The following is a 23,354-nucleotide window of genomic DNA, read 5'->3' as shown; positions in this document are numbered from 1 at the left end:
GTTTAGACCACCCCACAGTATTGGGTGGTTTTAAAAAAGTTAACCCTTAAGGCCCCGTTTGGCAAAGGGTTAAGGAGAAGGGATTAAAGAGAAGGGTTAATTTAGTTAATCCATCGTGAAGGATTAAAAAAATTCTAAACCCGTTTGGATACGATAATTAAGACAATGAGTTAAGTCTTTGTGTTTGGCAAATGAAGAGGGGTTAAGAAGATTAATCTCATGATTTTTTAAAAAAATACCACTTTCGCCCTTATTGAAGATTTATAAATTTCCACTAAACACATCAAGCTCCATGCCCTTATTGAAGATTAATCTCATGGTTCTTAGACTTGCTAATGATATTTTTTTGAGAAAATATTTGCTAGTCATATTATGAGAGATTATCAACTTAGACTTGCTAATGATATTTTTTTGAGAAAATATTTGCTAGTCATATTATGAGAGATTATCAAGAGAGAAAAAGGAGCAAAAGTTACTTAACATAGCAAAATATTTGCTAGTCATATTATGAGAGATTATCAAGAGAGAAAAAGGAGCAAAAGTTACTTAACATAGATAGTTTGGAAATAAGATATCATTAAATGAAAAAAGTTGCATGTTTTCGCCTCTCATCTTGAGAGTGAGCAGATTCAGAAGTGAGACATCCCTCACTTTTACAAAACCATTACACCATACATGTATGTGTAAATACAAAAGGTCTTTTACAAAACCATTACACCATACATGTATGTGTAAATACAAAAGGTCATGTGAGCTATATACTTTGGAGCTCTTACTAATACAAAATACACTGATGTATGTGTAAATACAAAAGGTCATGTGAGCTATATACTTTGGAGCTCTTACTAATACAAAATACACTTAAACCAAAAAGAAAACCAGTTCTCATTGCTACCTCCTCGTCTGAGATCCACATTGCAATTGAAAAAATACAAGAAGGTCTGACACACCCTCTTGGTGGCCTGGGCGCCCACGAAACCAGCCTTGCAACTTGGGAGAACACTATATCTAGGTTCAAGTTATGCCCCAGTTGCACATGATTCTCTGCTAAAGTGTTTTGTTGAAATACAGGATCATCCTTTTCCGTTGTAAGATGGTCTGGTTCGCTACAGGGTACATTCCCATAAATGCTGCCGAAATGAACACGATATCCTCTGCCACAATTGATCCAAACCATCAGGTAGAGCATAAATGTACTTCACTACTACAGGCATGAATCGAGGCCTTTGTTCCTGCATGGAACAATGCATGAGCGCCTTCTATCCTGGAAAAGCCCATTTTATCTTGCCAGATAATTCATTTGTATCAGCCTCAAACATTCTAAAAAAAGAGCAAGAGAAGTCAGCCTAAATGCTCAAAAGAAGCCTATGGTAGTAATTTCATTAGAAATCTCATGTCTGTAATTTGTAATTGTTTATTTACCTATCAATAATTTACTTTGGCTTAATGCACAGAGCTCATTTTTTGGCATATTTTCTGTCTACCTCTTTGTAGACTTCCTGATTCTGTATAATGCATACATACTAACTCATAAAGGTAAAATGATTTGCTTGCCTGCTAACTTATTGCAACTTCACTCTTTTGGGTTGTCTTTTTTAGTATATTTGAGTTGTGCATGCTTTTTGCCTGGTACACAAGAATAAGATTTAAATTTCTCAATCTGCTGCAACCTGGTAATGGATAACTGATACACAATTTGTTGTGAAATGATTCCGACGCAATACAATCTGCTGCTGCAACCTGGTAATGGATAACTGATACACAATTTGTTGTGAAATGATTCCGACGCAATACAATCTGACCATGTAGAAAGGCTTGTGATGCTCCGTGAAATGATTCCGACGCAATACAATCTGACCATGTAGAAAGGCTTGTGATGCTCCTTAAAATTAGAGACACAGATGACACTAGTTTAAGTATATGCATAGTCCAATAGGCAGAATGCATCAAACCAGTAAGCTTTTATAAAGTAATTGAATAGCAATTTTATATACAAGTTGTAACATGAATCACTCTAGAGAATTTTTTTCACCCCAGAAATAAATAAAATGGAAATGTTTCCTGTCATAATTGAACAGCAATTTTGGTTGATATTAAGAAATGAACAAGTGAGGGTAAGAAGTTAGTCTAGTCCAATATATTTTTATTGTAATATCTAGAAGGTAAATTAAGCAAAGCTAATACTTAATAATTATTTTTCCAGTCAGGTGTTCTGTCAGACTCTACCTTATGGAGTTGTGCATGTTACGGATTGATACATAAGAGATAATAATCAATTATTGCTAAGATAAAATGTGGTAAATGAGGATGGGTAATTCAAAGGGCAATCTAATCTACAAAGAAATCAACATTTGGTCTTAAAACAATAAGTCTTCACAATAATTCAATTCACATCATCTTGGACTCAATCCAAATTCAAAGCTACTTTACTAACAATTTTAACTTTTTTCTTAAAAACATATCCAAATTCTCTTTATTAAGCCTCTATTGACAGCAATAATAATGTTTACACTATTAATAGTCATAACTAACAAAGACCAAAAACATATCAAAAACATGACAGTTCTTAAATTATCTGACACAATAATTCCACAGATTAATAAAGAATATGTAGGTAGATTTCATAAGATTTAACCTCAGCTCGCTACTACAGTAAAAACACAAAATTACTCAAATTATTCGAAGAAAAAAATTCATGAAATTGGTTAGCTCATGGAGATCACCACCTGGCCGCCATGGCTCTAGGACTTGAGGCGAGCAATAAAGGTTCCAGCATGAGAGAATCCATCACCATCGCCAGCAAGCGCGTGCTCGAGGCTGAACTGGATCAACTTCGACTCAGAGGAGAAGCATGAGGAAGATGATTCGAGATCGGGCTTGCGACGGATTGGGGGAGAGAGAGGCTAGGCTTAGGGTTAGGATTTAGGGAGTCGAGATCGGGATGAGATCGATGTACGCCTTTGAACTCGTCGTCGTTTTAGGATGAAAAAATCGCCCAAAATTTTCCACCGCCTACCCTCACGTGAGAAGGCGGAACAAGGTTTGTTCCGCCTAATTACGAGAAATAGTTATCCTTTCTTACAACGGGTTAAGCATGCTAACTGGCTCACGTGCGGGTTTGTTAACCCTTCTTATTTTTTTCTGTTTGGCAGGTTAATGCAGGGTTAAACCCACTTAACTCCCCATTTATCCTCTTGCCAAACGCAGCCTAAAGGTATTTGTCAAGATGGATTAAATATTGGAGTTAGCATCTTACTTTTCATATTTCTTTTCCGGAGAATATCTGACTTCATCCTGGGAAAGAAGCGCCAGTTATCTACTTCTATGGGAAATATCTCTTTACAGAGGTTCAGCTCCAAAAAACATGTGAGCATGAGACCAAAGATCAATATGATAAGCTGCTTTAGTCTTATTTCAACCTTGAACGTGTTTGAAACGAACCTGCTCAGACCCTACTAGATGGTTGTGCTTGTAGACATTGCAGGGCGGAACTTGCTCTAATCTTTTGATTATTGCGCATCTTTTCTATTTGCTAAAAGATATAATGGTTATTGTTATTTTTAGAAGAGCATTACAGCGTTCTATCAAGGAATTAGAACTCTCATGACGCATTTGTAATGAAACAGATAATTGTCTTGATGTGGACCGGAAACGACGTTGCAAGACCATTTAGATTTGCTGGGAGCAGCTGCACTACCGCCAGTCATCGATAAAGGACTGAGGAGGATTGAGAAGTATTTGAATCTTCCGAGCAAAATCTTCACCTTCGCACTTGTATTAGGCGCAGTAGCTTCATCATGCTACGCGGTCATTCGTCTGCTTGTCCTCTCAAGATGGGGAAGTGAATGATTTGCACATTATGATATCACTAATACAAAACTGAGTATTGGTGACGGGGTATTAGCGACGGATTTGAAATCCGTTGCCAATACAAACATTAGCGACGGAATATTGGCGACGGGATTGTTCCCGTCGCCAATGTTTGTATTGGCGACGGATTTTAATCCGTCGCTAATGTTTTCCGTCGCCCATAACCTTGGGTGACGGAAAAACATTGGCGACGGATCGAATCCGTCGCCAATACTTATTGGCGACGGATTCGATCCGTCGTCAATAAGTATTGGCGACGGACAGATTCGATCCGTCGCCAATACTTATTGGTGACAGATTTGATCCGTCGCCAATAAGTATTGGCGACGGATTTGATCCGTCACCAATGTTCCGTCGCCAATACTTATTGGCGACAGATTCGATTCGTCGCTAATACTTATTGGCGACAGATTTGATCCGTCGCTAATGTTCCGTCGCCAATACTTATTGGCGACAGATTTGATTCATCGCTATTACTTATTGGCGACAGATTTGATCTGTCGCCAATAAGTATTGGCGACGGATTTGATCCGTCACCAATGTTCCGTCGCCAATACTTATCGGCGACAGATTCGATCCGTCGCCAATACTTATTAGCGACGGATTCGTTTCGTCGCCAATAAGTATTGGCGACGAATTCGATCCGTCACCAATGTTCCGTCACCAAAACTTATTGACGACGAATTCGAATACGTCGCCAATACTTATTGGCGACAAAAAGAATCCGTCGCAAATAAGTATTGCCGACGGATCGAATCTGTCGCCGATAAGTATTGGCGACGGAACATTGGTGGCAGATTCGAATAGCTAGATGAATAATAACTAAACAGTTTATTGATTATTTGGTTCACTTCCACCCCTACCTCTAGGCCCATGAAACACATCTACTATTATTGTTTAAGATGCATATATTGCTATTGTCTGAGAAAAGTTATTCCTAGGTATTCTACCCCGATACTAATGACCATTTAAAATAAATCATTGAGCAAAAAATGTTGAGTAAGGTATGTGACGATATGTTGTTTCAAACTAATTATAAACTTCTTATTGATAAATATGTATTGTGTCATGCACACATGCAAAAAATCGATGTCCTTGTCCAAATAAATAACGCAAAAGATTGGTCCCCCTATCAATATGCATGAGTGAGTATAAAACATACAAACACATCTACTATTATTGATTATTTGGCCCCTGCTTTTCATTTATTGTTAAATGAGACAGTGAATCAAAAATGATCGAATAACTAGATGAATAATAACTAAACTGTTCATTGATTATTTGGTTCACTTCCACCCCTACCTCTAGGCTCATGAAACACATCTACTATTATTGTTTAAGACGCATATATTGCTATTGTCTGAGAAAATGTACTCATCATTTCGATTTTTACAACGTAATAGAGAGATGTGTGGAAAAAGTAACAAACAACCTAATTTACTCGTTCTTTATACGTTTTTAAAATCTTTATGACTCAAACTACAAGTAACAAATGCTATAATAATTAACAATATTGTTTGTTATACATAAATTTATATGATGGATTGTTATACGTAAGTGATAAATATCAATATGGTTTAGATTAAAAATAAGTGCGCATTTGATGGCAAATGTAATCATTAGATTGTTTTACATAAGATTGTAGTTGATGGCAGATATAAAACATTTTAATTCGAATTGGCAATAACATTAAAGCCACAAGTAACTTATTTTATCATGACTAATGGAAAAAACATTGAGTCAGGTATGTGACCATATATTATTTCAAACTAATTATAAACTTCTTATTAATAAATATGTAAAAATATGTTTTTAGGCCTAAAAATTTGGCGGGAGAATTCCCCCTAAAATTTTCACTCAAAACAAATTCCCTGACCTCCCTCCCCTTCTCCTCTGTCGCCTTTCCATTCCTCACCAAAACCTCCACCATCTCCGTCAGCGTCACCAGGCTGTGCAGCCTTATTCCATCCCCTCCCCCGCCAGATTCTCCCTCCCTCCCTGCTCCCTGTCGATCACCACCACCGCGTCGCTCACCTCTAGCCCCAGCCTCCTCAGCAGCGTCGCCGTCTCAAGCACCGACGCCCCGCTCGTCACCAGATCCTCGACGACCAAGCAGACCTGCCCCCTCTCAGAAGAGGAGGGACGCCTCCGACATCCTCGGCATCCTCAAAGCCAAGCAGGCCCTTCTCGATCTCCGACTCAGCATCGCGGTCAGTCACTAAACCCTAAATTGAACTCGATTATGATTTCAAGATTACATTCTGCAAAGCGATAGCAACTCCAAGGAAAAAAAATCATTGATTCTATAGGCAACAATTACTCTTTTATCTCTGAAATCATTTACTGGTGATTAATTAACAACTTTTCTTCCTTATCACAACAGCTCTTTACATCTAGTGATCATCTGAGTCCTATTTGAGAATGTGATGTCGTTCCATCGGCTTAAAGCTGCCATTACAGGCCTCTTAGAGGCCAGGAGAGTCAACGAGTGGATTGTCACTAAAAAATTAGGAGATGCTCACAGAACAAAGCCCGCCGCTAAACATGTTGTGGACATCGAAAGGTTGGAAGATGCCCAATTACTTCCTCACAGAACAAAGCCCGCCGCTAAACATGTTGTGGACATCGAAAGGTTGGAAGATGCCCAATTACTTCTAAAAACTTTTAGAATGTAATAATCTATAAACTGTTGTTTCATTGTTGTTTGTGCAGAGAGAATACTTCAAGCAAGGAAAAATCGAACAGTTTCGGATTTTTTGGAGGAAGGTTCGGTCCAGGTATTCGATTTTAAGTGTTTTTGTTAATTTATTTGGCATTTCATAATAGAAATGAATTATCTTATGAAGAATTTGTTTGCTTACTATCCTTGATTCCACGGATTCTTTATTTTGCGTGAGGAATTGGGGTTTCTTTTTACTAATTCGATCTGTTGGAATTATGAATTGCAATATCTTTGAAGAGTTATATGAATGAATTGAGCTTCTTCCTTTCTTCAGTAATCATTTGATGGATTTGTGGTATGGAATTATGAATTGCAATGATTTTGCGGTCATTAGATGTTTGTGAACTGTGAAGTTGTTTTGGTCGAGAGCTGATGCATAATTTTAGAATTAACTATTAGATCATGATTTAGTTGCTTATTCTAACTTTTCTTTGGACCATATGCTTTACCACTGTTAGCTCAAATACTCAGGGTAGTACCTATTTGTCCTTCAACTACGCCATTGGATGTTCTAGTTTTGCCCTTGTGTAGATTCAATTTGAACACTGTAATCTGAAAGCTTGTGTTCAAGTACTCTCTCATGGTCATAAGATAATTTATACTGTAGGATTTGCTTCGAAACAACAAGGCATGTCATTAGATGTTTAGCGTCGGTGAGAAATACTGAACACATTGGAGTTGTTTCATTGCAGGTCCACCCAGTACTCATGGTGATCGACTTCATACTTTTAAATGGTGAAGGTAAACATGTTCTCCTTTTCTTTTTCTCATACCATAACACATAATGAAGAATATATAACAACTGGAAGTGCCACTATGTTAGAGCAGTAAAAGCCTATTGTGATTGAGAAATAGTTGTGGGATTCAAATTCTCCTTATGCCCAAAGGATTCAGAGAAAGGGGGGAAAAAGAAAACATACATCTCTCTCTTATCTCTTACTATAGCTTTATAAATTCCTCAGGAGTCTCGAGTAAATTTATATTCTATTCTTTTGGTTGTCTGCAATTGGGTGATGCAGACTTGAATAGTGACTTGCAAGGGCATTACGGCCACCTTTTATAATGTTATCAAATTCATTGCTTGGAACAATTCTTTAATAAAGAGAGTGCATGAATTTGGCATGCATATGGTGGCCTTGTTTTAGTCATGTAGATCCTGTTGTCAATCTTCACTGATATGTATTAAATTGACAAGGATGCACCAAAAATGTTCATGGTGTTTGACGAGCATGAAGTTCATGGTGGTGGAGAGGTATATATGACGTGACATATATGTATTTATTATGACATTTTTGGTATATATATATCTTATGTGGAGTGATAATCTTTCAGGTTAGATGAGTTACTCTCGTAGAGAGCAGCAGTACGATACGATGTTCTAATGCAGACGACGCTGATAACAGAGATGCTGACAACGACGATGACGAGGAATGAGTGATACTTGATTATATGTAGTTTTCAATTGTGTGAAGACATATTATGACTTGAATTTTACCTATATGTAATATATTTGTGATTTTATTGCGTAGTGAATGAATATTATTTGAGCATGCGAGATGTATTATGATTGTGATTATATGATGAGTATTGTTCGATATTGTGGATTGACGGATGAAATTGGATGAGTATTCATTTGGAATGTGAATGTATATCATGGTTGATTTTATGATATATTGTTAAATATTATCATTGAATTGATGTCGATACAGGCTATATGTGTATTCTCGTATGGGAGGTTACCGGAAAATTAAATTTTTTTGCGTAAATATATACATTGGCGACGGATTTTCCCGTTGCTAATGCACATTGGCGACGGGATATCCGTCGCCAATGTTTAAAACATTGGCGACGGATATACCGTCGCCAATGTGCATTGGTGACGGGGAAATCCGTCACCAATGTATATATTTACGAAAAAAAAATAATTTTCCGATAACCTCCCATACGAGAATACACATATAGCCTTTATTGGCGACGGATTTATTGGCGACAGATCCATTTCCGTCACCAATATGTATTGGTGACGGATTTTGGGGCATTGGTGACGGATTTCCCCGTCGCCAATGCCCTGTTTTCTACTAGTGTATACAATTATATAATAATTTCGATTGCCGCTAAGTTGCTAACCACACCACGGAAGAACAGAATGAACACACTCCTAGGACGGAAGTGGCGTTAACCATGCGGGAGGTGGCCAAGTCAAGCGACTTATAGGCGATTCGCGAGGATATGGAGGATCAATAGTCCCGTCCTTCATATAATGCGTCGATGGCCAAGGTATTGTTCCGTCTCTCCCTCTGTGAAATAAATACAGTTCTCTTTCAATCCAGGCAAATCCCTAGTCTTGAGCAGCATCGAACGATTATCCCCTAAAAATAGTTTCCGGTCGAGCTTGAACATTGTGAAATTCTGGGTCTCGTACACAGGCCCATCGTAGGCCTCATCGGGTTTTACCCAACTGTCATGCCTCCATATCTGTAGCAGATCGCCATCCAATGACTCCACTGAATAAAATCTACTGGTGGTGCCGCTGTGGCCGAAAGGACGTACGAAGGTCATCCTTGGAGGAGAAGACGAGGCATCGAATATTGCTGGGCAGGACGCGATGCAGTTTCCTGCGCCCCTGACTGCACCGTAATGCTGCCTCTTGTGGAGCTAGACGTCGGTGAGTAAATGATAATGACAGCAGTCGTTGAGTTCTGTCCCGCGTTCACCCCTCATACATACTTTGAAGTTGAAGAATAATTGAGTAATTCTTTTTGGACCCGAATTATAGGGCCACGGGACATGGCACATGACGAGTTGTGAACTAAAAGGGTGGATTTGGTAATAGATGTTGAAAATTAAAGAAAGAATTATTTTTAGAGGAGCTTTGCTACAGGGACCCAAAATATGGGACCAATAGGAGGGATAAGTGAGGTGTCCCCCTCCTATTGGATAATGAGTTGGCCGATGACCAACTCATTATCCAATAGGAGGGGGACACCTCACTTGTCCCATATTTTGGGTCCTTGGGGAATTTTTCTTTTTAGAGAAAATAAATGACCTTCCATCTTCCAGTTAAACTTCAGCCTCTTAAAACCGTTTTAACGCAGGATGTCTTTAATCTCGCCCCCATACAACTACTCCATCTCTTGTCTCTAGCCATCGGCATCTGGTGTTTTTGCGACCACCGAATTTAATAACTTGAATATCTCACTTCAGTAATTGCGCTTTGATTTGTGTTCCGGTAACTTTTTTTTCTCCTTCAGTCCCATGCAAATTTACTTCGCAAAACTACCGTTTAGAGCCCTATCATTTACCCCTTTGGACTAGCTTCTCAACTATTATTATCTCGCAATTTGTATTGTATACTAGCTTCTCAATAATTATCTCACAGTTTGCGTCAGAGAATGATAATAAGTGAATCCTGTTCAATATTAACTTCTTTTATGACAAAAGACACAATTTTATTTCACAAGACCCGTCAAATTTAACAACGCGTTCGGTAAGAAAACCAAATATTGTGTCTAACAAGTCCTTCGAATTTAACAAAAGCAACCCCATGAAAATAGGAAAATAACAATTACAATTATGACCCATTTAAGTAAATCGGATTTTGGTGCCCAAGGCACCGATAGCAAGGAGAGAAAAGGGATAGAGATTTAATGGAGGGGGGGGGGGGGGGGGGCTACCAATGATTGCATGGGCCGCCCTGTATTGCCATTAATCTCTCTCCCTCTCTCTCCCCTCTGCTATCGGGTGCCCTTGGGCACCCGATAGAAAATCCCATCTGTATGGGTGCGCAATGCAACGGGTGGGTTGAGCGGGCAATTTGGGTGAGAGTTATCACCAGCATACTCAATTGGCGGATGTTATAGTTGGTATACATGGCAAAGCTGGATGTTTAATTTTAATTGAATTGATTTACAGCTATAAACTAAACAGTGCTTACTACAAATCAATAATATCTGAATCATGAGTAGAATAAATCAGTCACACATAAACCAGAATAATATAATTAGCAACAAAATAAAATAGTGCAATAAAAATTCTAAAATTGGACTGCTGCAACTAAAAAAAACGTAAATTAGTAGAGCATGTAGTGACCTTAATTATTGCTCATGGCACGAAGGAAGAAATCAAAAACTGCTGCTGCAAGTGGTAAATCTTAATTGCTTTTAGGTAGAAATCAAAAACCGCTGCTTGTAGAAGAACGTACCTCCTCCTCCGACGGCGAGGCGGAGATGAGGCGAGGCGAGGTGGACGATCTCGTCTGCAGACGAGATGGAGGCGAAGAGCTCGCCTGTACGCGGAGGCGAAGAGCTCGCCTGCTGGCGAGATCGAGGAAGCGAGGGAACTCGCCTGCGGGCAAGATTTGTGTAGCTACGGGCGACAGGCGAGATCTGTGAAGGCGAGATTGGAGTTCGCCTGTTGAGGAGTCGGGCTCGCCTGCGAGGGGAGAACAGCTGGCTCCAGCTGTTGAGCTCGATTGCCCTAGGGTTTCCCTATAAAAGGGAAACCCTATTCTCGTGCAGAAGCGGAGCGGCGGAGCGGCAGTGAAACCCCCTTTTGTGGCGGCGGCGATTTGGAGCAGAGAGAGAAAGAGAGCGTGAGTTGGGGAGGTGGAGAATTTATTCTCCCTCCGTTTGATTGTTGGGCTCTGTTCTCTCTCTGCATTTGTTTAGCCCATTTGTCATGTACTCATTAATTGAGAAGAGGAGTTTGGCGAATTGAATTGGGGGTTTTCTTTGGGGTAGTTAAGAGAGAGTATTTGAGCGGTGATTTTAGATTAAAATCACCTGCTATTTGTTTGAGAGATCTCAAGTTTGAGATCCTCTCTTATTTGTAATTTATTGTTATTAATAAGAAATTAATCGTGCCGCTCCCGTGGACGTATGCAAAGTTGCTGAACCACGTAAAATCTAGTGTATCTTGTGTTTGTGCTATCTTTGGTGTGTTGTTTATCTTCTCTCGGCGGTTGTTTGGATCTCGGCATAGTAAGGGGTTTTCCCAACAAGTGGTATCAGAGCTTCGGGCAACGCTTGGGCTTTTTGGAAGAGTAGATCAGTTGGGAAGTTCATCTAGAGCTTCGGTTGGTGATAAATGTGGAATCTTTGTGGTAAAAATTCTATCTTTGTTCAAGTTGGATCTATTTCTTGTTTGTTCCGCAATTGTTTATTGGGTGCTTTGAGATATATGACCGGGAAAGATAAAAGTGAGAAGGGTTCTTCTAGTGTGAAGACCGTCCAAAATTTAAGTATCCATTCTATGAAGATAGATGTGGAGAAGTTCGATGGCACAAATAATTTTAGACTTTGGCGATACGAAATCTTGGATACGCTAAATGCGTAAAATTTAGAAGATACGTTTGGAATTGGACGGGAAACCGGCCGACATTGATGAGAAGGTTTTGAAGAAAATGAATAGAACGGCGTGTGGTGTGATTAGGTCTTGTCTCACTCAAGATCTAAAATATGATGTGATGAATGAGACATCAGCTAAGAAGATTTGGGAGATCCTAGAGAGCAAGTATTTGACGAAGAGCGTTAAAAATCGCTTGCATTTGAAGAGGGGGTTTTATCGCTTCTAATTGAAGAAGGGGACCTCCATTAGTGATTACATGAACCACTACACGAAGCTTCTTGTGGATTTGACGAATGTAGATGTGATGATTGAAGATGATGACAATGTGTTATTGTTGTTGAGTTCCTTACCTGACGAGGAAAATATGAGACCTTCGTCCTTACTCTTATTCATGGGAATGCATCTCTTTCGTATAGTGAGGTCACCGCTGCACTTGTGAATTATCAGCTTTGAAAGAATGATAAAGAGGCTTCAGTCGAGCCGGTAGCGGGGGCATTGGTCGCAAGAACAAAGAGTCCAAACCGAGGTAGGATGTCACAGTCTAGAGGAGCACATTCTGGAGTTCGTAGGAACCAGTGTGCCTTTTGTAAAGAAGATTTGGAAAGCTGAATGCCCAAAGTTGAATGATCGAGCCGGGAAGAATAAGGGGAAAGCTATTCAAGCTTTAGAGGTGAATGTTACCAAGGCTAGGGGCGACAATTCAGATTCGGATTCTTCGGGCTACTCATTATCTGCACTCCCGTCAGTTTGTATTGCCGACTCCACTGGGTGGATGTTGGATTCGGGTGCCTCTGACCACATTTGCCCTAATAGGAATTGGTTCTCCAGCTTTCAGGAGTTGGAAAGAGGGAACGTCGTGCTCATGGATAATGATCACGAATGCCCTATTGGTGGTATTGGTATCGTTCGTATTCGAATGAGTGACGGGGTGATTCAGGAGTTGGATGAAGTGAGGTTCGTTCCTCAGTTGAAGAAGAACATCATTTCACTTGGAGCTTTAGAGGTAACCGGCTATAGAGTGACCTTGGCGGATGCACGTTTAAAGGTCACATTGGGGTCCATGATTGTGATGAAGGACGTCAGAAAGAGCAATTTGTATTATTTGCTTGGAAGCACGGTGGTTGATAGAGAGCTGACGACTTCTTTGGGCCTAGACTGTGTCATTGTTTGATGCTGTGGTATTTGATTAGTTATGTCGTGCATTGTTTCTTGAGAAGTGCTTTGACCTACAGTTTGAAGTCCTTTGAGCACATTGGGATGAGCGAGAAGACCGAGGTTGAGTCTAACACTTCTATCCATCGATTGAGTGGTCTTATTGGAGGTGTTCAGTCAGGCATTCGGGGGCCTTTCATGGATGCATCATTAGGAGGTAATCAGTACTTTGTTTCCTATGTTGGGGATTATACTAGGTATTTATGGGTTGCAACCAAGTCCCGTTGTATTAAAGCCCTAGTAGTCCACAACAGTTGGAGGAGGTGTATGGGCAGAAAGTTTACCCGTCGTACTAATTCTAGTAGTGGTTCTTTCTTGCATTTGTGCCACGCTCATGGCAGTTGGAGACACTTCATAGGAGAGGAGACAGTGGGGCAACGAGATGAGATGGCGAATTCTGTGTGCTGTTCCTTTCTGGAGGAGGATCGGCGTTGGTTGTCGAGCAGTGGATTTGGTATTCAGGCTTCTACACGTTTGGGCTATCTTATGAGGTTGCCGACTGCTGCGTTAGATATTGTTAGATCAAGTGGAGCTGCTTCAGATTTTGGTTGGCGTCGGATATTTGGCTACCTAGCACTTGGTCACATCGTAGATGTGAGATTGGATCTTATTGCACATTTGGGATTCAGAGGCTCTTTTGGCTATCAGTTGAGGGCTTCTGAGTTTGGTCAGAGTAGGTATATCACTTTGGACTCTCGGCAGGTAGAGAGTATTGATCAGATCAGTGGTATATCGCAGCGGGTGGAGGGTGATGCTACTCCATATTGGGTGGAGCTTACTCCACATACTCCAGATCATTCTGCATTAATTGGGGTTCCGGTTGAGGTGGCACAGCGTGAGAGTCATTTGGATTCAGATGCGGATGATGAGTTGGTAGCTCCGAGTGTAGCTGGTGGATATAGCTTGAATACGGCCATTGGTTCACCTCAGGTGGAGGTGTTTGGATCATGTCGGATTGGAGCCGTTGGTGATGCTATCAGTCGTACATTGGATGTTGGTATTGGTGAAGAGTTGAGAACTCTTCTTTTGGATTGAGGGCCTTTGGTGGCCATTGGGTGAACTATGTGAAGGCTTGATTTCTTGGGCAAAAGGATACGTAGGCAGTCAGTTTTGATGCAGCCAATTTGGTGAGTAGACACTGTTATTTTGCGTGAGTGTTTGCACTCTCGTTTGGGTCTCGACTTGGTGTGGATGTAGTCCGTTGTCATGAGTCCGTTGCCATGACGTATTGGACGCAACAAGTGAGGCATTTGGTGTGGTCGGTGTCGGCTCAGTTTTGGGAAAACTTCGTCGAGGTGGAGATTTGTAGAAAAACATACCTCCTCCAACGACGGCGAGGCGGAGATGAGGTGAGGCGAGGCGAGGTGGACGATCTCGTCTGCGGACGAGATGGAGGCGAAGAGCTCGCCTGTTGTTCGCGGGAAAAATCGTGTCTTTCTTTATTATTGATTCCATTGCTATCTTTAAATAATAACTTTTTGAGTTACAAAGATCCGGTCTTTTTATAAGATCCGGTTATAACGAAATCAAAAATAAAGAAAAAGATTACAACTTTCTCCTTTTATCGAACAAATCGCGAGCTCCTGTTTGCGGTCACTCGCTTTGTAGGTTCTTTGCCTGCGCCGGGGTTTATCCGTGGACCACCGCGAGATCTAGATCCGGTCGGATCTACGCAGTATGACGGATATTATTTCACCAAGGAAATAATATTTTTAGATCTGAGTCTTCAATCCAGCAGGGCTTCGCCTCCAAAAAATCCAACCTTTTCAAATGAACCACCCTTGGCCTATTTATAGGCACCCAGATCTGTGCCTAGGCACAGATCTGGGCTGAGGTGGCTCGGCCACAAGTGGCCGGCCACCCTGGGGTGGCTCGGCTTGGGCCGAGCCACCCTGAAGTGGTTCGGTTTCGGCCGAGCCCCTCAGGGTGTTTGGGTTCCGTCGTTTTGTCGTTGTATCCGTTTTTTTTGGTTGACTTAGACTCTGATTTGTTGATCTGATTTGGCAGTAGATCCGATTCCTGTTTTGGCAGTAAATCCACTTCTGAGTTCGAGTCCGAAACCGATCTTGATTCGGTCGTGATTCATCCGAATCCGCCCTTGGTTGGATGACTCGTTGACTCTTCAAACCGTTAGCTTGATTCCGCACGCGAGTGGATTTATTCCGTTGTTTGCGTGCGGTTCATTAGCTTCGTAGCCTCGTTAATGTGCTTCGTCGCGTATCACTTGGCTTCGGCGTTGTGGACTAATAATCGTGTCTGCATACGTCGCCCGATGGTCGGTTCGTCGAATCGGCGTTGTCGAGCTGTGTTAAGGGACATATAGGCAGTTTTATACGCCTACAGATACCCCCTCCAAAGTATTTCAGCCTCGTTCTTTTATAGAAGAGTCTGGAATACTTTGGATATGATTGTCCCATTCTTCGATTGGTTAAGACGGGATATTTGGAGTGGCTTCCGTTCTTGATTCCTTCAGTCTCCCAGGCTGTTCGGTGCTTTGTCGAATGTCTGTAAGGATTCCGGTGCTGCATTTATTGTCTGACCGTTGTCGGAATTTTGAACTTGAAGTCGATTCTTGATTTAGCTCGTGCTTGTTGGTTCAACATAAAACTGACCATCGATTGTTGAGTCCATATATGCGGCGCGTTGTCCGGCGTAGTGTTGTTGAGTTATCCTTAAGAATATTTAGAAAAATATTCTCCAGGAACTTCTCAGCCAAAAATAGGAAACAGTTTATACTCATATACCTTATTAGAGTATTAAGAAGCAGTTTATACTCGTATACTTTTCGGAGTAATGATTCTTTCATTGCAACGCATTGATCGGCGTTGACCCTAGGGTTACGCGTTGACTGTTGGGTCGCAACGCGTTGACTGGAGTTGACCTAGGGTTACGCGTTGTCCGGCGTTAACCTTAGGTTTCGAATGTCGTTGGATGCTCAAATCACGAGACCAACTAATGAAGCTGATGCGTCAGTGACTCTCGTATTTATAGGATTTTTGGCAAACCCTCAGCCATCAACAGGTTTGATGAGCCTTTACCGACTACCGTTTGAGTGTCAGTGACTTTCGTATTTATAGGATTTTTGGCAAATCCTCAGCCATCAACGGGTTTGATGCGCCTTTACCGACTACCGTTTGAGTCGGGCTAGCATGCGGATTATGTAAATCCGTTCCGCATGTGACGTTGTGCTAAGAGAGTTAACGCTCTTATTGCTACGATATTGAATACGTAGACTTCGTCTTTCTTACGGGAATAGACTACCCGGCGACACGTGTTAGGCGTTGACTTTGGGATTTTTGGCTAACCCCCAGCCTTCAACGGGTTTGATAAGCCTTTACCAATTACCGTTTGAATCGGGCTAGCATGCGAATTGTCTAAATCCGTTCCGCATGTAACGTTGTGCTAAAGGAATGAACTCCCTTAGACTTGATGCTACGACTTCGAATACGTAGACTTCGCCATTCTCACGGGAATAGACTACCCGGCGACGCGTGTTAGGCGTTGACTTTAGGATTTTTGGCTAACCCCAAGCCTTTAACGGATTTGATTAGCCTTTACCGACTACCGTTTGAGTCGGGCTAGCATGCGAATTGTCTAAATCCGTTCCGCATGTAACGTTGTGCTTAGAGACTGAATCCTCTAAGACTTGTTGCTATGACTTTGAATACATAGACTTCGCCGTTGTCATGGGAATAGGCTACCCAGCAACGTGTATTAGACGTTGACTTATCCCTACTTAGGCTTCGGGATAAAAATACCCCAGACTGGTATTCTGGTGTCTTTTTCAATCGGTAAAAGACTAAACCGGCGACGCGTGTTAGGCGTCGGCATATCCTTTCTTAGGATTCAGGATGAAATTCCCCATGCGTGTAAGGCATGGATTTTGGTGTTATTAATAACAACCTGCCACAATGTTGAATATGTGGACGGATGTTCTTTTCAACGGTTAAGAACTAACCGGCAGCGCGGGTTAGGCGCAGACTTATCCTTGCTTAGGTTTCAGGATAGAATACCCCAGAATCGAACTCTGGTGTCTTTTTCTACGGAAAAAGACTAAACCGGCAGCGCGTGTTAGGCGCAGACTTATCCCTGCTTAGGATTCGGGATAAACTTCCTAAGATGAATCCTAAATTAACAAATTTTTTGAAAAAGGTTGGCGTCTTCTCTTGGGGAAAAGACGAACCCGAAATGGGAGAGGAAGAATTTTATATTCTATCTCCCGACACTGAAGAAGAAGAATTTTATATTCTATCTTCAGCTGGAAAGGAGACTCGAGGTGGGATCTCCACCCCCAGAATCCGGAAAGGTGAAACTAAGAGTGGGATCTCCACTCAGAGAATCGAAAAGATTCGGATAACCCTAACTGTCGGAAGGTTTGATTACCGAACTAAAGATGAATTTCTCGTTTATCGAGAGTGAATTATGGTTTTGACCCTAACTGTAGGAAGGTTTGGCCAAACAGGAGTTTGAGGTGACCCTAACTGTAGGAAGGTTTGATCACTCGATTTGAAAGTGGACCTCTCGTTCATTGGAGGAATCGAGAGGGGATTTTGACTGTGGTCCTAACTGTAAGAAGGTTTGACCAAGCAGGAGTTTGAGATGACCCTAACTGTAGGAAGGTTTGATCACTCGATTTGAAAGTGGACCTCTCGTTCATTGGAGGAATCGAGAGGGGATTTTGACTGTGGTCCTAACTGTAAGAAGGTTTGACCAATTGGGAGGTTTGAGACGCTCCTAACTGTAGGAAGGTTTGATCGCTCGATTTGTGGACCTCTCGTTCATTGGGGGAATCGAGAGGGGGTTTTGGTTTTGGTCCTAACTGTAGAAAGGTTTGACCAATTCTGAATATTATGTCCAGACTCTAGCAATGAGAGTGGTGAGAATTTGAATGAGAGTTTCTTATTCATTACCTTGCTGTGGTGACCGGGTTATCCCTAAGAATACACTATATGGATTTCTTTTGGGAACTTCCCGTTACATGAATCATCCACCCACAACTTCCTTTGCAAAACAGGGTATGGACATTATTCTCAGTTACCTGACCGGGTTATCCTTAAGAATATTAGCGTAATATTCTCCAGGAACTTCCCGTCAAAAGTGGGAAACAGTTTAGACTCATATATCTATTGGAGTATGTAGGGAACAGTTTAACCTCATGCACCTGTTGGAGGATGGAGAAACAGTTTATACTCGTATACTCTTTGGAGTCTTGCCGTTCTCAATTGGCTTACCTTAGCGATATGACGCCGGCTTCAACCAAGGTTTGAATGCTATTCTTGAGAGTAAAGCAATCATTGGTGGGATGAACGACCCTCCTGTGGTATGCACAGTACTTTGGGTCCGTAGTGTTGTCAGCTTCCTCCTGATTTGTGATAGGTGATAACTTGATCCTGTTGCTTCCAAGGAGGGATTCGAAGATGGCTGGAACGTCTTCGTCCTTGAAGGAATACTCTCTTTGGAGTCTCGGACCCGAAGTCTTTTGCTGCCTTCGGGATTGCTGTTGTGACGCTTGATTAGCACCACCATGCAGGTGCCTTGCCCTTACCACGAGAGGCGAAGTTTGAGTTGAGCGGATTAACTGTCGGTCGGTTCCTCTCGGCCTTCTTCCTTCGGAGGAAGCGTTCGGCTTGTTCACCGCGCACCTTCAGATCCTTCCAAGTGTCAGACGGTGCTGTTCCCATTGCTTCCAACACATCCAAGGACAGATTATTATGGCAGGTCTGGAGAATGAATTCCTCGGTGATCGGGTCCCGACAATTCATCGCTTTGTTCCGGAACCTTTTGACGAAGGTGTCGACTAACTCCCCGTCCTTTTGTTTCTCGTCGAGCAACGATCCGATAGATATCTCGGTGTCGTCGTCGAAGAAGTTGGCCAGGAACTTGGTCTCCATGTCATCCCAGCTGTTCACGTTTCCTGGCTTGAGGCGGCGGTACCAATCGAAGGCGGCTCCGCGAAGAGTGCCGACGAATGACCGCACCATCAGAGGCTCATTGCCGGAAATAATACCCAGGTGCGATTTGAAATAAATCAAATGCTGAGTGGGGGAACCCTTCCCATCGAACGGCGTGAAGTTGATTAAACTGAACTTCGCCGGATAGGGGATCGATTCCCATTCTCGTGGGTATGGACAGGGAATGCCTGTTTTCTTCGTCTCTTGAGCGGAGATCAATGTGTTGATTTTGCTCTCGAGATCTTTGATCTTCAAGTCTTCACTTGTATCCTCGTTGGCATCCTCATTACCACCCCCTGCATTGACGGGAGGGTTATTGGCATTGTGAGCTCCATCCCTATCCGTGTGCTCTTCTTCCTGAACAACCTGATTACGGTGACTTGGTTCACCTTGTTGGTTCCTGAACGCCTGGATTTGTTGCTCATGCATCTCTCTCATAGTCTGCATGGCCATCTGCATCTCAAACTTGAAACTTTCTTTCTGTTTAGCCAAAGCGTCTTCAAGCATCTTGGCCATTTCTTCCGCGCTTATCATAAATGACTCGCGGGGTTGTCCTTCGCTGGACACTGTATTGTCCGATGCGACAGCAGAGCAGGAATCCGATTCTTCATCTTCCGAAGGCAATCTTGTCCGAACCCTACCATAAGTTCCTCGTGCGATGGCTCCGGACTGCAGACGGGTTACACGCCGGGACGCTTCCAGAAACGATTTGAGATCAATCTGTGTCGATGTCTCTTTGCTGGTCATGTTGGCGGTGACCCTCGGAAATTCTCCGTCTTTAACCACCGTTCTTCTTTGCCGGAAACGCCTATACCTTGGTTTTGGCGTTTCGGTGCCGAGCCTTTCGAACACTGAAATTCTCTCGGGGACTCCCTTGATGCAGTTGCATTGAGACAGTACTACCCGAATGAGCTTGGCACATGGGCACTGAGTTTCGAGCCCTTGAGGGCTTCTTTTTCTTGTTTTGTTCGTACCCCCAGCACGATAGTACAACTCGTCATTTTGACAGTCGGAGTAACCTATCGTGTGTGGGCACGACTTCTCAGGTATAACATTATCACTATCAGATGATAATGTTTCCATCTGAGGGCGAATTGCCTTCCTTGGACTTTCAAGAGTCACGCGCCTTGAGACATGCCTTTTTGGGCGTGAATTCTCAGCGGGCTCTTGGACCTCAATGCGCAAATTAGCGCGCGCAGTTGCCTTGAGCTCCTTGTCATGTTGGAGGTAGCGGTGACCCCCAGCGTGTTGATTCGTTCGGGGTTTTCTTAGTGGGCCCAAACGTTCTTGGATCGGAGCTTTGCTTCGCTCATCGGGAATTGGACCGAGGCGCTCCAAGACTGGCTTTCTTCTTCGGGAGGATTCTGCATGATCTCCCGGAGTAGCTATGGGAATTCTCGGCGACTTAGCTGGGTTCGCCGGAGGTTGAATTTTGGTTGGAGGCTGCAAAGGTTGCTCCTTAGCCTGAATTGCCGCTTCAGACTTTGGCCTCCAAACTTTGCGAGTTGGTGGCGGCTTCTTGGCCACTTCTTTCTGCAACTTTCTACGGGCTTCTTCGGCTTGAGCCCGTGCCTGCGCTGATAGTGCGCGGCGTTTGCGGATGCGTTCTTCCAGCGTCGAACGATTCCGTTTGACACGGACCCATTCCATTGTTGGCGGCTTGGAAGAGGCGCCGTTCATCTGTTGTTGAGGCTGTTTGCCTCTCTTGTTCTTCAGACCCGCGTTGTAGCGGACTCCGTCGGTGGACTCCATCGCTTTGGCGAATTGTTTGGCCAAGCGTTGGCGTTGCCTTTGGCGGGCTCTCTTTGAGAGAGTCACCGCTCCTTTGGTGACGGAGGAATTGGTTGGAACCAGCTTGATCTGGTTGGAGATTGGTGGAGCCTCATCTGACGCAACTTTGGCGTCAATCGAGATGAGGTCGTCGTTGGTAGCTTCAACTTCTTCGTACCAACGCACCTTTCTGTTGGAAGAGAACTTGGACTTCTTGGACTTGCGGGGGGAGGTTGATCTAGACGAGGATGAAAGGTATTCCTCGAACTTGGTCTGATCGAACTCGTATTCGACCTCCTCCACGACTGGGATCAAGATCCGCGGCTGCGACGCTCCGATCTCGGCAGCGAGATCGGTGGCTCCCACTGTGGTCGCCAGATTGTTCGCTGGAAAATTCGTGTCTTTCTTTGTTATTGATTCCATTGTCATCTTGAGTTACAACTTTTTGAGTTACAAAAGATCCGGTCTTTTTATAAGATCCGGTTACAACGAAAATCAAATAAAAATAAACAAAGATTACAACTTTTCTCCTTTTGTGTCGAACGAATCGCGAGCTCCTGTTTTGCGGTCGCTCGCTTTGTGGGTTCTTTGCCTGCGCCGGGGTTGTTTGCCGTGGACCACCGCGCGATCTAGATCCGAAGATGACGACCCGAGGGAGCAGCTCTTTGTTCTGAAATTGCAGGTCAAGACCAGCTTAGTGGATGCTATTGTAGATCCAGGGAGTCAGAAAAATCTGATATCTGAGGCATTAGTACAGAAGCTGGGATTGAAGACGGTGAAGCATCCAAAGCCCTATCCATTAGGGTGGATTCAGAAGGAGGCGGGATTGAGTGTAGTGAACCAGTGTTCATTCAGATTTGCACTCCACGAGTCGTATATTGACGAGGTCACATGCGACGTGGTTCCGTTAGATGTTTGCCAAGTTATTTTGGGCAATCCTTATTTGTGGGATAGATACGCAGTATATGATCGGCGAGCCCAAAAGTATACGTTCACTAAGAATGGCGAGCAATTCATTTTTCGTTCGGCATCTCTTCCACAGGAGACGAGCTTGGTGATAGTGACTCAGGCTAAGAGGTTGGTGAACGCGGGCAGGAAGTTCGTTTTATTGTTCATTCGGCCGTATGAAGAGCAACTGAGTAGGATGTGCTTGTCCGTCTTGAGCAAGCTTCAGGAGGGAGATCTTGAAAGGTTAAAGGCCAAGTATGCGGACTTATTTTCGGAGATCACGGGGCTACCACCGCGTAGAGGTGTAGAGCATGAGATTATGTTGACCGGGGAGAGTTCCTTACCTAACATAGGCCTATACCGCACATCAGTACTAGAGTCCGAGGAGATCAAGAAGCAAGTTCAGGAGCTCTTGGAGACAGGAGTGATTGTGCCAAGTTGTTCGCCTTGCGGGTCACCAGTGTTGTTGGTGCCCAAAAAGGATGGAGGTTGGCGCATGTGCGTAGATTATCGGGCACTCAACAAGATCACAATCAAGAATCGCTACCCATTACCGCGGATCGATGATCTTATGGACCAGTTGGAGGGAGCGAGGTTTTTCACGAAGCTGGATTTGAAGTCTGGTTACCATCAGGTGAGGATTCGGGAGGAAGACACTTGGAAGACTGCGTTCAAGACCAAGCAAGGCCTGTTCGAGTGGTTGGTGATGCCGTTTGGATTGTGCAATGCTCCGGCTACCTTTATGAGGCTTATGAATGATTTGTTGCGACCCTTTATAGAGGATTTTGTGATAGTTTACCTTGATGATATCTTGGTGTACAGCAGGACTTGGAAGGAGCATCTCGTTCATGTTGAGAAGGTATTTGAAGTGTTGCAGGACGGACAGCTGAAGCTCAACGGGAAAAAGTGCGAGTTCGGGAAGGACGAGTTGGTGTATCTCGGCTTCATCGTAGGGAAGGGCCAGCGGAGGATAGATCCAGGCAAGGTGGAGGTGATCACAAAGTGGCCGACGCCGAAGACAGTGACTGAGGTGAGGAGCTTCATGGGGGCTTGCCAGTATTTGTGCAAGTTCATTCGACATTTTTTGACTTATGCGGCACCGTTACATGGCCTCACAAAGGCTAAAGCTCAGTTTGAGTGGGGAAAGACGCATGAGGAGGCTTTTCAGTTGCTAAAAAGGAAGATCTCGGAGGCACCAGTGTTGGCGTTGCCGAATTTGCAGCGGACTTTCGAGGTAGAGACCGACGCGTCTAATTATGCGATGGGCGCGGTGTTGATTCAGGATGGGAAACCAGTGGAATACCATTCTGAGAAGTTTTACCCAACTTATGACAAGGAGTTCTATGCGCTATATCAAGCAATTAAGCATTGGAGGGTGTACTTGTTAGGGAAGGAGGTGGTCGTGCATTCGGATCATAAGCCGTTGGAGTTCTTACATGCCTAGACTAAGCTACAACAGGCACAGTACATGAAGTGGATGTCCTATTTGATGGCTTTCAACATCATTATTAGGTACAAGAAGGGGGCGACGAACA

The 23,354-nt window shown here is 43.2% G+C and overlaps 1 protein-coding gene and 1 long non-coding RNA gene across 3 annotated transcripts in view; both read left to right on the top strand.

Annotated features, from left to right (window-relative positions):
• Positions 1–3,859, top strand: part of LOC109837008 — a 22,817-nt gene extending 18,958 nt beyond the window's left edge. Inside the window, exon 5 of the mRNA XM_020405086.1 lies at positions 3,627–3,859. The gene's annotated coding sequence lies outside the window, so the exon portion shown is untranslated. The remainder of the gene's footprint in view (positions 1–3,626) is intronic.
• Positions 6,457–8,283, top strand: LOC109837010. 2 transcript variants are annotated; one of them, XR_002246149.1, is made up of 5 exons: positions 6,457–6,502; positions 6,583–6,647; positions 7,285–7,333; positions 7,788–7,844; positions 7,925–8,283. It is a non-coding gene; the product is annotated as an uncharacterized LOC109837010 (long non-coding RNA). The 2 variants fall into 2 exon arrangements; XR_002246148.1 differs by having other exon boundaries at positions 7,285–7,844.

Source organism: Asparagus officinalis, chromosome 4 (assembly GCF_001876935.1).
Source record: "Asparagus officinalis chromosome 4, Aspof.V1, whole genome shotgun sequence".
NCBI classification, from domain to species: Eukaryota; Viridiplantae; Streptophyta; class Magnoliopsida; order Asparagales; family Asparagaceae; genus Asparagus; species Asparagus officinalis.
Note: the sequence above shows the minus strand (reverse complement) of the source record. Positions and strands in the feature narration are given on the sequence as shown.